Here is a 14,678-nt window from a genome sequence, read left to right as displayed (position 1 = left end):
AAAGCCTGTTCAAAATGTAGCTGATGTATTTTGACTTCCTGTTGGCCCGTACTGTAATATAGTTTTGACCTATGTATTTTTATGTGTTTCTAAGTTGAAATAAAGTTTTAATTTGAATGAAAAAGAAAAAATGAAGTGTAATATGTGGTTTCAAAGCAGCGGAATCAAAGATCTAACCTAATTTTAAGCCCCTGCAGCAGCTCAAAGCGGTTTTATTTTTGGGAAAATAAGAACAAAGACGAATCTGGTCTGGACCCCGTGTTTGTGGCGGGCTTTCCGGGCCGAGAATGGGAGGAAAAGCTGAAAGCCTGCAGGGCGAGGCCTCGTATGAAGTAACACGCATGCATGTCAGGATCAGCAGCTCGGACTGAGACAGCGACAGCTCTCTCTGGTAGAAGAAAATGCTTCTTTCACGCCGTCTTCAAATAGCAAATAGTTATTTTCTGCCGACAGCCGCGCCTGTTACGGTGTTTGCTGCTCGGTCTGCACAGCAGGCAGTGATACGAAGGGAGAGAAAATAGGGCCAAGCGATTGTGAGGTCTGACTGTTTCCTGGAGAACCATTTTGTGATGCAAATGTATTACTCTGTTGTAGGGCTGGGCGATATATCGATATTTAAGATATATCGATATATTTTTAAATAAGATATGGAATTAGAGCATATCGCATATATCGATATAGTTCAAATATCGGAAACAGGTAATCTCAAGCTGATGTTTAAAAACGTTTTTCTTAAACTGAGCACTTTATTATGTTATCTCTTTATATATAAATGCTGCCCTCAGAAAAAGATTTACCTATTTTATTTTATAGGCCAATTTTATTTAAGATATTTTTTTTATTTAAATGTGCACCTTACGGAGCTTTGTTATACAGTGTTTATGTTTACATTTTATTGTGAGTTTTCAATAAATCTACTCGTATTTGGCTTTGACTTTGACTGAGCATTTCATTTCACAGCTCTCACTTTGCGGAAAAAATATCGGGATATATATCGTATATCGATATTCAACCTAAATATATCGGGATATGACTTTTGGTCCATATCGCCCAGCCCTACTCTGTTGAACGCATATTGTTTTGAGAAGCGAAACGCTTTATTTTTTAAACCCCAGCCAACTAGCCGGACTACCTTCATCAACACCAAAACGAGGCTGGAACTCTGCTCACAGGACGCAGCAGGGGGTAAGAAGATGTTCATAAATGATGTTGCTGATATGGGATGTCATACAGCTTCATGTCAAAAGAGGCGAACTATCCCTTTAACTTGCCTTAAATACACTTAGCATGGCCTCATTCGCAGCTACGGTTGCAGCTCGACTTTTCACTTTACCACCGTCCTCGTCCCAGTTCACATGCATGGCGGCAGAATTAAGTAATTAACTGAAGAATGTCCCATGATGCAACGCTGTGGCCATTTCTACCTACATGACGGTCCATGTAGGTCCAGCTGAGTTCACTGCACAGACGCTGTCTTTGAGCTCCTGTAACGGTGATTCTGTGCTTATAAAATCAGGATTTTATTAGAGAAGAGCGGCAGTCTGGAAACGCTTCGATAAGTCTTCGATGGGCTGATTTTCAGTCCCGGTTTCTGACGCATTTAGCCGTTTGACAGAAAATGCGAATGAGAGCGGCTTCATTTGCATTTGAGCCGTTTTGATGCTTCCATTTTACCGTTTTTTACAAAAAGATGCAACTTTGGAGCTTGAACAGAGCATCGAGGACCAGGCATGAAAAAAAACGGTCTCCCCGAGTATATTTAAGAGCCCATTTTGTTGTGTTTACTCATCAAACTGGTGCCAATTGATCATGAAAATGTCACGGCTCAGGCAGGGAAAAGGGGAGGTGACATTAAACTGGTGAAATAAATGTATGAGAGATTCAGCGATCACAATAAATCAAACATAAACATCTGAAAACTTTAACTCGTCCTCCTCTGACACTGAAAATGAGTTTGACCAGATGAAGCACACTGCTCAGAAACCTGTTCACAAAGAGTCAGAAGAAGAAGGATGCAACACTTTGAGAGAGATGAGAGCTTTATTGATGTCAAAGAGCCACAAAGTGATGTGCGAGTGACTTGCTGAGCTGGTGAGATTCGGAGAAGCATGATGGGACAAAAGAGACTTTTCTGACAGAGAGCAGCATCATCAGGAATAAGGACGCATGCAGGATGGATGATGACTGTAACAGCCGGGAAATTCACATCTACAACTGAACACCGTCTCCTTGGTGATGAATGATGATGTCACAACAGTGTGATCTCCCATCTTTTCATGCTGTGTTGTATAATGAGTTGTTTTCCTTTATTTTTTTTATTAGGGCTGGGCAACGATTAAAATGTTTAATCTAATTAATCACATGATTTCCCTGATTAATCGCATTTGTACGTAAAATCCAAAAATGAATGAATGAATCTTCCAGTTATCTGGAACGAATGAGGATTACTTATAAACCATGGCCCTAAGAATCCAGTCTCCAAGAAAAACAAGTAAGTTCATTTCTAAGAGTAAACAAATTTATATTTCTTTATATATATTCCAGAAAGCCAATTCCAAAAGAAGAAAGCATCAAACAGTATGTAGCATATGACTTTAAAATGCATGAATAATAAAGGAGTTTTAATCAGGGAATGAACTGAATAGTTTATCATGCTACAAAGCGCATATTTCACGCTTTTCTGTCTAATATTCGTGCCTTAATATCTTTCAACATGTAAAAAAGTTTTAACTGTCTACACTACATTTTTCAACCCAAATTCCTTAAATAAAAATGTTATTCATGTTTCTTTCTTTTCCATTTCAAAGCATGTATGAGACTATAATGTCCAACATCTTTATAAGTCATTAAATCTGTCCTCCAAAGCTTTAGTGGACACTTTTTTCCTCCAGTTTACAGCTATTTTAGGTCCATCCATCCATCGGTTATCTATACCGCTGAATCCGTCGGTCGGGTCGCGGGGGGGCCGGAGCCTATCCCAGCAGTCAATGGGTGAGAGGCGGGGGTACACCCTGGACAGGCCGCCAGTCCATCGCAGGGCCACATAGAGACAAACGAGACAAACAACCATGCACGCTCAAACTCACTCCTAAGGACAATTTAGAGATGCCAATCAACCTAACATGCATAATTTTTTGGACAGTGGGAGGAAGCCGGAGTACCCGGAGAGAACCCACGCATACACGGGGAGAACATGCAAACTCCACACAGAAAGGCCCCAGCCGGGAGTTGAACCTGGAACCTTCTTGCTGTGAGGCGACGGTGCTAACCACCAGACCACCGTGCACTATTTTAGGTCATATATATATAAATATGTGTCGTTAATAGAGGTGATGAAGTCTAGATTTGAACACACACATGCGTCTCATGCAACATAAAAGGATCATGTGTAAGTTAAAGAAGAACATGTTCAAACTTTATGATGAAATTAAGGCTGGGCAACGATTACAATGTTTAATCTAATTAATCACATGATTTCCCTGATTAATCACGATTAATCGCATTTGTACGCAAAATCCAAAAATGAATCCAAAAGTAGCATATAGCTTTTAGCATTTAGTTTTATTTTAAATGTGCTGCCATATGAATGAAAGTGCCATAACATTTGTTGTGCAAACACACTTTTAACATCAGCATCTTTCTGTAGTTTTTATGTAGAAGCCTCGCTCCACTGTCTGTTTCCTTGAATGACTTGCTGCTATCAGTTGTGTGTTTTGCCTTTAAGTGATATTTTAGACTGGAACTACTACGCTGAGAAGACAATTCAACTTGGCTGTAAATGCAGGAGTTTTTTTTTATTTATTTATTTTGAAATACGTGCTTTTATGTTGAAACAAGTAAAACAGGAAGTAGCGCCGTTTAGCTCCGTTAGCTTCACACCTGTAGCGGTGATGTTAGCTGCTAGTTTATCTTTATTTTATTCCTCCATGCTTTGTGGTGTTTGCTGTAACTGTGTGAATGTGATGCATTCAACAGACTTTTACAAAAATAAAACCTGCGTTAATGCGCGATCAAATATTTATCGGTGTTAAATAATTAACGAGTTAACGCGATAATAACGAGTTAACTCGCCCTGCCCTAATTTTTAACCAATTACTCTTAATTACTTAATATTTGCAAAAGAAGAGGCATATAGATCAGCAAACTCATCCAGATGATTTATACTAAAATATTTCTTTAAGTACAAACAGAAGTCTTAACAAACTCACCTCAGCTGCAGGTTGTGAGTGTGGCCACAGGGGGGCGCTGCAGGGAGGCAGTGCGCTCAGCTGTGTTATCGCTGGACCCTGAAACTCAGCATGTGATTGGTCCCTTAAGCGTGAAACACTTCAATCCTCTTCAAATAGTGGTTAGTTTGAGCTCCTCGGGCCAGTGGGCTGCAGCTGCAGGTGTGCGCGGTTAAACCGGGACTGGGAAGTGGATTTGATGGGAAACTCTCCTCTGTGCGTGAAGTGATTTGGAGTTAAAGAAACTCCCAAAATCCCTCCGCATCATGTCCAACTTCTTGCTGGTAAAGACGCTGGAGGACCTGAGTTTGGATTCGGGTTATGGGGCCGGAGAGAGTCTGTCGTCCTCCGATAAATCGGGTCATTCTCAGCCGCGCGCCAGCACTCCGCGCCGGGGTTCCTGGTGGCGGCACGCCGGCTCCATGTGCAGCAGGAACGGCAGCTGGGACACGGTGAGCTCCCTGCCGGAGGACGCGGCGGACATCCTGGCCCGGTGTCCCAGCCTGCCGGAGCTGGAGGAGGATCCGTGGACGGAGCAGGAGCTCCGGGAAGTGGTGCGTAAAGTGTCCGGCTCGGACGCTTCGTTCACCCCGGAGGCAGTTCACCAGCTGTGCGTCCTGCTCCGGAGGGCTGTGGTGCGGGTCTCCCGCGAGGCGCAGCGGCTGTGCGAGCTCCACAAGCGGAGCTCAGCTGGTGCTCAGCTGGGGTCTGGCCGAGAGGTGCGCGTCCTCCGCCGTGCGCGCGGTGTCCCTGCACTGCATGAGCTCCGGGGACACCGCGCTCCGGCGGAGCAAGTCCGCGCGCTGCGGGCTCACGCTCTCCGTGGGCCGCTTCTTCAGGTGGATGGTGGAGACACGCGTGTCGGTGCGCGTACACGAGTACGCTGCAGTCTGTCTGACGGCCTGCGTGGAAAGTCTGGTGGAGGAAGTGGCCGGACGCGCGCTGCGGGCGGCGGGACTCTCTGCAGAGGAGGCGCGGGTCCGCGGGGTCTCCTGCTCCCCGGTGACCCTGGAGCTGCTGGAGGGAACCGTGAACAGCGACGCGGAGCTGTGGGGTCTGCTGCAGGCCTGCGAGCATCTCATAAGCGGCAAAAACGCCAATGTTGAGTTCAGCCACCTGTTGCCATCCATTTATTATTAATAAATTAAAGGTTATTAAAACATTAAAAGGGTTCCATCTGCTCAAAAAGAATATTTATCAAGCAGAATCGTTCTGTTTGCAGCATCCTTAGAGTGAAGATTTTCCTTTTTTGTAACTTTTAAATGAATTCTATGAACTTTTGAATGATTAGTAAAACAGAATAAGTGAGTTGAAGGCTTTAAACTGACATCTGGTAAACTCTTAGACTTAATTTTAATGTAATTTTAAGTCTTATTTAAAGGGCTGGGCGAGTTAACTCGTTATTATTTAACGCCGTTAAATATTTTATCACGCATTAATGCAGTTTTTATTTATATTCTTAATTTTTAATTATTTTTGGGGGGCTTTTAAGCCTTTAATAAATAGGAAAGGTCAGAGAGACAGGAAGCAGGGGGCAGAGAGAGGGGGAACGACACGCAGCACCCCTGTTTTATTATTTATTTTATTATTGTAAAAGTCTGTTGCTGTCTGCTGTGGAACAGGAAAAGAAAGTAATCGGCGGATCCACCAAACATGGAGAAGGGTACGGAACTTTTACTCGGCCATTTTCATTTTAAAGTTCTTCCAGACGGCGGAGTCGACAGAACCAAAGTCATCTGTAAACACTGCCAAGTTGAATTGTCTTCTCAGCGTAGTAGTTCCAGTCTAAAATATCACTAAAAGGCAAAACACACAACTGATAGCAGCAAGTCATTCAAGGAAACAGACAGTGGAGCGAGGCTTCTACATAAAAACTACAGAAAGATGCTGATGTTAAAAGTGTGTTTGCACAACAAATGTTATGGCACTTTCATTCATATGGCAGCACATTTAAAATAAAGCTAAATGCTAAAAGCTATACGCTACTTTTGGATTCATTTTTGGATTCTGCGTACAAATGCGATTAATCGTGATTAATCAGGGAAATCATGTGATTAATTAGATTAAACATTTTAATCGTTGCCCAGCCCTAGTTATTTAACATAATTATCCACATGGTCCTAAACATCATACATTTGCAGATGATGATCCCAGATAATGAGCCTCTTTAACCTGATATCAGAGGTAGATTTGATCTGTTTTAACACTGCTTCTGTGGGACTCTGCCCATCAGTTTTTCCACCTCAGTGAGGAGAAATGAAACGTTGCATGTAACAGAAAGTCTGTTAACTTTCCAAAACGTGTGTTTTTCCATCATGACACTTGATCTCAAAGCTGCTTTTTCTTCCGTCTTCTCCAATAAAAGGACTCTGCAGAAGTTTTTTATGTTCCCAGGAAAACTGGAGATGGTTGCAGTGATTTATTAAAGGGGGGAAACATAAGTGGAAATGCAGTATATGAGGCTTCTCTGGATGTGGGCTGCCTTTTGTTGCGTTCTCTGCCAACATGATCCCACACTGCTTCAGTAATGTTGAGCTCCGGGCTCTGGGGAGGATTCATCCCTCCATCAGACCTGCTGCCACTGATTTTCAGCCCACTTCTTGTGTCCTTTGGCACAGCTCAGCCTTTTCTCCCTGTTTCCCTTCCTTAAGAACGGCTTCCTGACAGCCACCCTTCCATGGAGCCCATTTCTGATGAGGCTTGGGCCAACAGCAGATGGATCAGCTGAAGGTCCAGATGCATCTCTCAGCTCCTGTGTCAGGTCTTTGCTGGATGTTTTCCTCTTTCTTAAGGACATCACTTTCAGATCCTGTTCATCTGCTGGAGATAGTTCTTTAGGCCTGACACTTCTTCTTTTGTCCTCCACTTGTCCAGTTTCCTCAAATGTTTTAAGGACACACTGCACACCATGCTGAGATATGCCAAGTTTTCAGCTAACAGCTCTTTGGGAATCACCTTGTTGCTGCAGAAATCCTGTTTTCTGTCTGTCACACTGTGTTATCTTTGCTGTTTTTCACACATGCAGCTAAAGCAATGGGAACAAATCTTAATTCCAGTCTAAAACCCACAAAGAGCTTCTAGATTATTCATTTCTGCTGGCATAAAACAGTTTAATCATTTCATTTATATTAATTGTTCCATAATTAGTCATTAGATTATATCTTATATTCCTTTTTTAAGCTTTAAATTGAATCTTATTTACTTTTTCTTGATGTTGAATAACATATAATTCTTATTATTGTCTGTTTTTTTCCCTACTTTTCTACTTTTAGACGTGAGAATGTTCATTATTTTGGGATTAGGATTTTTTTAAACTGAATTTCTTATATTAATTTGACTCTTTTGGTAACTGAAAGCAGTTTTAACGTAAATGTAGAAAAAAGTTGAAACTATGAAGCTGTTTTTCACAGATGCAGCTAAAGAAATGGGAACAAATGATGTGTCTCTGTGACAGGCTGCTGGGAACAAAGTGCCTAAAGATCCAGTTTAAAACGGCTTCTTTGCTAAGTTGTCTGTTGTGTGTGGACACAACACTGGTTCATCCCTCGAGTTAGGAGCCTTTTTCCTGCCTGAATGGTTCACAGGTCAGAGTTAATGGGCTTAAACAAAGAAAAACTGGATGAGTGAAAAAGCAGAAAATGTCCAAAGAAAAACTGTGAAAGAGCTTCAGAAAGCTGCAGAACTATTGATCAGGACACTTTAAAGGTTAAAGAAAGTCCGGCTGCTTGGTGGGAAACAGAAAGAAATGAAGGCTGATCAACATTTTTTCTCATGAAACAGTTTCAAACCCACCAGCTTCCTTGTTGTGATAAACTTTTCTACAACTTGAAAGTGTTAGCTGCTGTAATTGCACATGGAGCTACAGGCCCTGATGTACTGAGGCGGCACAAAGCCAACAGGTGGCCGAACCTGAAGGAAGGAGGAAGGAAAAGCAGCTTCCTCTCTGTTCCTCTCTTAAACTCGGGCGGTTTTACAGAGCAGATGACCTAATGATGGCATCAAATTGCTCTGAGATTACTCTGGATGTTAATATGTGCCAGAGCCTTAAGAAGTCCAGCAAAACCACAGAGAGGATGATTGGAAACCCCCTTCCACAGGAAACTGCCTGTTTGGGTAATCAGGCGGAAGTCGACAGCCCTCTGATGGATGCTGAGTTCAGATCCACACTTGGATAAACTCTGGGTGTTCTGGCTCCTTTTAGGAAGGATCTGATGCACTTCCTGTGTTCTTGCTTTCACTCTCAGGTTTATAGAAACTGAAATAATTTTAAATGTTAACAAATGAAGGTTAAAGAAGGCTGACAGCGACCTCTGACCTTCATTAAGCTGCTCAGCATCAGCAGCATCAGCAGCATCAGGCCTAACTACGCCTCTGTTTCCTGCTGGTGGGTCGGGGTCCGACATTAACTTTGTAACACCCACAGTTGCCGATATGCAACAAGCTTTTTATATATTTACATTTATTTACATTATATTTTTATTTCTATTTCTATTTACATTACATTATTTGATTTTTTAAATTTACATACATTATTTACATTCATGTGTAATATTTTTTTACATTACATTTTATGTGCCGACAGTGTGTCACAGCAATCATTTTCTTGGCTCAGTGAATTACACTCTGCTCTGCGGTGGTCTGTTCTAGTTGGTTCTGCTCTCGTTTGGTGTGGTCTGCTTTGTCCACCTTTCACAGCACTAATGGGAGCTCAGGTCTCCAAATTGTATTATTACAAAATTAATCAGGAAAGCCCACAGTTGCATTGCCTAAAATTATGAAAAATAGCCCAATTCCAAAAATATTGGTTTATTCCCAACCAAAAAGATGCAAGAAGAGCCAAAATGATTTTTTTTTTCAATGATTATTTATATGCTTGGGTGCTACAAGGTTAAAAGAGCACCGACGGACTCGCTAAACAATTTAGCAAAGTGGCTTCACTGCTGATCAAAGGTCAGTAAGTAGAGGCACGTGTAGGACTGAACAGCTGAGTCATGGTAACCATGGTAACGGCTGAATTTAAATCATTTAATCAGACATACAAACTCCTGCATGAGATGGCCTCCGCCTCCTCTTAGTGATTTTTTTCTTTATCAGCCTTAAGAACATCTACACATGGAATCCCTCCAGGAGGGTCTCGGGGTGACTGTATAATTCCATTAAGGAAAGGTGCCTTTAGTCAGTCAGCTTTTTCTGTTAAAGCTTCTCACCAATGGACCACCATTCCCACAACAATTAGAGACATCAACACGTTTAAATTATTTGGCGCTCACTTGTCAACATTAAACCTGCTGCTGACATAACGTGATTCACTTTTGACCCAGTGTAAACCTCTTGTTTTTATGATTTTATCAGCACTGTTTGTTAAATTACCATGCATCTACCAAATGTTTTAATTGGTTTTATCAGTGCTTTGTAATGTATGCGGGTGTTGCACTAATTAAATGTATGTGTGGTACTAACTGGTCTCTGTGGGCACCCGTAGTTGCATGTATGTATACATACTCAAACAGTGAGTAAACCAGCTTGCTACACACACCACTGTTTCGTGTGAGTCCTTTCAGAACACAACATGGTGTCAGGATTGAACTAAGGAATACGCCATACGAGACGATGTCGCAGTTGGGGCTGCAGCCGCCGTCAGCTTTGAGCTTGCAAGGGAATCTTTCCGAGAATTGGAGAAGTTGGATACGCCGGTATGAACTGTATTGCATTGCTAGTTGAATTGACAGGAAAACGGAGGCTGTCCGGTGTGCTACATTCTTGCATGTTGCTGGCGAAGAGGCGATAAAAGTAAGCAACACTTTCGAATTCACGGAGGCAGAGACAAATAAAATTGAAGTCTTAAAGAAAAAGTTTCAAGACTACTGTGAGCCTAGGAGACACTTGCCGTATACGCGTCATTTGTTCTTCACACGCGCCCAAGGGCCGTCAGAGACTATAGATGCCTATGTTACGGATTTGAAAAGTAAAGCGAAGGACTGTGAGTTCGGAGAACTGTGTGACTCGCTGATATGCGACAGGATAATATGTGGAATAAACAGCGACCAAATGAGAGCTCGATTGCTGAGACTAACTACTAACCAGGTGAGAGCATTAAATGAAGAGGTCGAGGTGCATAAAATCCGCGCTGTGAGGGATAACCGAGGAACAGAAAGGTCCGACATGCAGCAGATGTGGTTACAAGCACGATGCCAGGAGGTGTCCTGCAAATGGCAAGACGTGCAATTTATGCCGCAAGAGTAATCACTTTGCCAAAATGTGCAACGCGCAGAGTAGGCCTAATACAAGAAGGATGAACACAGTTGAGCAGGACGAGGACAACAGTACCGATATGTTTATTGGCTCACTGGAGGTGCAGGAAAGGCACAAACAAACAGTCAGAGCAGATGACGTGTGGACAGAAAATCTGAAAATAAACAGGAAGGATGAAACATTCAAGTTGGATACTGGTGCAGAATGCAATGTGATGTCGGAGAGCATGTACAGTTTGCTGGACATCAAAGGCAGATTGGCAGCATCTAAATGCAGGTTAGTGTCATACACCGGTCATAAAATGGCATCACTTGGCAAGAAATCTGTCACATGTGAATACAAAGGGCAGAAGCACAGAATTGAATTTGAAATCATACAGAAAGATGCTCCTGCTATTTTGGGCCGTGATGCATGTCAGAAATTGGGCCTGGTGAAGAGAATGTATGAAATAGGGAAAAGCACAAATATTCTGAATGACTATGAAGATATATTCTCTGGATTAGGATGCTTACCTGGGCAGCACCACATAGAGATAGATCACACAGTCAGACCAGTTATACATGCACCAAGGAAGATTCCAGTTGTTCTCAGAGACAAAGTCATTGCTGAACTACACAGAATGGAGCAGATGGGTCATTAAAAGGCAGACAGAACCGACAGAATGGGTCAACAGCATGGAAACAGTGGTGTGTGTAGCAAGCTGGTTTACACATTAGCCCCTTTCACACTGCGACCCGCTTCCTTAGCGGGTCCAAATTGCACCTTCGACCCGCGTCGAGCAATGTGAACGCTTGGCGTGTTAGGTGACCCGTGTCGCCTGAAGCCGAGTTCAGGGGGCGTTGCCTATCGCAGAGCGTCACACGAAACACATAAAATGCTGGGCGTGTACAATGACGTAGGCACAAGCCATGCGTCGGAGGTAGGGTTAAATACACCTGTCTGCATCAAATTTTTCAAACCAACGATGGCGGGACACCTTGAGATAACGTTGATGCACTTGTATATGCAGTTCATGGAGATGTTACTTTCCGGGGTGTGGATGGTTACAACGTGGTTACAATTTGTTGGTCACCTGCGTCTTGCTGCGTGGGAAACCGCGCTCTCCCATCTTTCTCGCCAGCCCTTCCAGCAGAGGTCCATCCTTCACCGTCCCCGACATGTGGCGGTAAATAACGTCCTCTGCTCGGGGGCTGAGGAGCTCGCGGACCTCCTTGTCTCCCCAGTTGGCCATATTAAAAAATGTCTCCAACTTGATGTAGGCTAAAACAGAGTAAAACTTGAATCAGCTGTCCATTCTGTCTTTTAAACTCCTCACGTCACGCCACGCCCACGTCCGACCCGCGTCGACTGCATTCACATCAAACTCGGCTCGGCAAAAAGACTAGGGTCCGACGCGGGTCGAAAGGCGAGTCGAGTTGAAGCAGCAGCCCGGGTCGGCAGTGTGAACGCAACGGCGGACACGCTAAATTCGCGAATTAAACGCGGGTTATTCGGCAGTGTGAAAGGGGCTACTGTTTGATCCTTTGCCGGTTCCGGCTTCCGGTATACATACATGCAACTACGGGTGCCCACAGAGACCAGTTAGTACCACACATACATTTAATTAGTGCAACACCCGCATACATTACAGGCGTGATGATTTTACGTGATGTTCACCACCGCCTGTTCTTCTTTGCTGGCCTGACAAAGCCTTAATATCACGTTAAGTTGTGTGGACAAGCAGACTTATAAACAGCTTTTTCCCTAAAGCCATAACCAGTCTCAATTCTGACACTCACTGATCATCCCTTGGACAGTTCCCCATTCTTGTGCAATATTCAAAATTATGGCCAAAAACTGTTGTGTGCAATATATCCATTTACTTGAATTTACTTACACCTTATTTATCTATCACCACTAACACCATATTTTATTTATTTTATTTACCGTAACAAAAAACTGTTGCATCTTACACCCTTCCCTTTTTGTACATACTTATATATTTTTTAATATTTTTATTTTCTCTTTGCACTGTTTTGGTGGCTTTAAATTTCGCTGTACCACGTACAATGACAATAAAGGCATTCTGATTCTGATTCTGGATGCCGGCTCCTATGACGGGGATTCTGATCTTTGTTAACTTCCACCTTCTGGCTCAGCTAACAGAGGCTTTTCACGCGTTTGGGTCTTCTGCCGCACAGAATCCTCCGATCACTTCGTAAGAGGAGCAGGTTTTATGGAAGGAGGGCTTTTACAGAAAAAGTACGGCTTCTGCTGTCAGTAGTTTTTATTAATAGATGCCCGCATGTAGGGCTGGGAGATTTGGCCTAAAAATAAAATCTCGATTGTTTTTTTTTTTTTCCTGTTTTTTTTCTGTTTTTCTCTAAACAAACCAGACGAAGGCAAAATTTAAATACATATTTTCTTTGACACAATTGACAGAAGCATCTTAATGAACCGGTTTTTCTACGGTATAGATGGGGATCATATCTTTTGCTATGTAATATGTCACCGCTGCCATGGTTTCCTGCTTTTTTTGCAGGCACTTTGTGGCTTGAGCAGAGCATGTGAACGGAGCGGAGCGCAGTGCAATTCCCGCTCCCCGCTCAGGAGGATGTTCGCTCATTCGCTCCCCGCTCAGGAGGATGTTCGCTCATTCGCACCCCGCTCAGGAGGATGTTCGCTCATTCGCACCCCGCTCAGGAGGATGTTCGCTCATTCGCTCCCCACTCAGGAGGATGTTCGCTCATTCGCTCCCCGCTCAGGAGGATGTTCGCTCATTCGCACCCCGCTCAGGAGGATGTTCGCTCATTCGCTCCCCGCTCAGGAGGATGTTCGATCATTCGCTCCCCGCTCAGGAGGATGTTCGCTCATTCGCACCCCGCTCAGGAGGATGTTCGCTCATTCGCTCCCCGCTCAAAGTTGCGCCAGGACGCTCCGCTCAAACCTCGCTCACCTTAATTTTCCTGCTGCTCAGGCGAAATCGCTCCACGCTCGCTCAAATTTTCAGCAGAAGGAATTTTCTGACATTTTTACTTCATGTAATTATGACAGGGCCCTGGGACACACAGCGTTTGATTTAATGATGTGACCGGTGTATTGTCTTATTTAACTGGCTGTTAAATTGTCGCCACTCTGACCAGGCATGCAAACTGGTCAGGGGTGAAAAAGGTGACAAGGGTACACGGACACACGGCACGCGCGGAAAAGTGGATTTCGTAGTTTGTGTTATAAGTGCAACTATTGAATTAATAAATACACTACAAAATAACTAACTAATACAAAGAGCATCCTCCACTCCTAAATCTCTCATCCTGAAATCAAAACATGAGACGCATTAAGTTGTAAATTATACAAAATATATATTATAAAATATACAGTATGTCCCATTTGCATTAAGTAGAGAACAGCTGTGCAGCATAAAAGATGAATTTATAGGTACAGTAGGCCTATCAATTGCATTTACTGTACTATTAGCCTATGTGTTTGACATATAACATCACAGGTCTTCAAAAGCATTTAACTGTAGTATCATACATTTAATTACATTAAATTTAACGAAAAAGTTAGTCCCATGGTCCTTAAAGGAATACTACAAGTATGTAGGATTAAAAGTTTAATTAATTACTGCCCCAAGACAGCCTATGCTTAGTAATAGCCTACCGGTATGTCATTAGTAAGTGAACGATAACTCTCCCGACCACTTTCGCGGTCCGCTGTCATTAAACCATGAAAGTGAACGTTTGCCATGCCGAGCCAAACGAGCTCCACGGGAAAAACTTATATCAGCAATTCACTTGACGTACCGCCAGAGACGAATTTGTATCGACAGCTGGCACTCTAACATGAAAAACATTCTCGCGGCAAGCTTAGTTAAACGGCATTTTTTCATGACAGTGTAAGTTTTGAGACATGCATGCCACGAGCACTACGTAATTCTACATTGTGCCCCTTTTAACTTCGATTGATGGTGCATCATACTGGATGAACACGAGTGCACCTGTAGGCTGTCATCATCAACGGGGGTGTGGGCAAACAGCGAGGGGATGGGGGTCACACTCTCAAATACGACCTGTGGCAGAGCTCTCCGGACTCTGCATTGATAAACTCACGACGAATGAAACGACCTCCTCAAATGGGCAAAATGTTCCCTTTCCGTGATTATCGGAGGGTATTATGAAGGGGCATACCTCGTTAAAAAGCCAAGTCCGGCGACAATTA

At 43.2% G+C, this 14,678-nt stretch overlaps 1 pseudogene; it reads left to right on the top strand.

Annotated features, from left to right (window-relative positions):
* Positions 1-4,316: 4,316 nt before the first annotated feature.
* Positions 4,317-5,903, top strand: LOC142365772 (ankyrin repeat and BTB/POZ domain-containing protein 2-like; annotated as a pseudogene).
* Positions 5,904-14,678: the final 8,775 nt, after the last annotated feature.

The sequence above is a fragment of the Odontesthes bonariensis genome, chromosome 1, assembly GCF_027942865.1.
Source record: "Odontesthes bonariensis isolate fOdoBon6 chromosome 1, fOdoBon6.hap1, whole genome shotgun sequence".
NCBI lineage: Eukaryota > Metazoa > Chordata > Actinopteri > Atheriniformes > Atherinopsidae > Odontesthes > Odontesthes bonariensis.
Note: the sequence above shows the minus strand (reverse complement) of the source record. Positions and strands in the feature narration are given on the sequence as shown.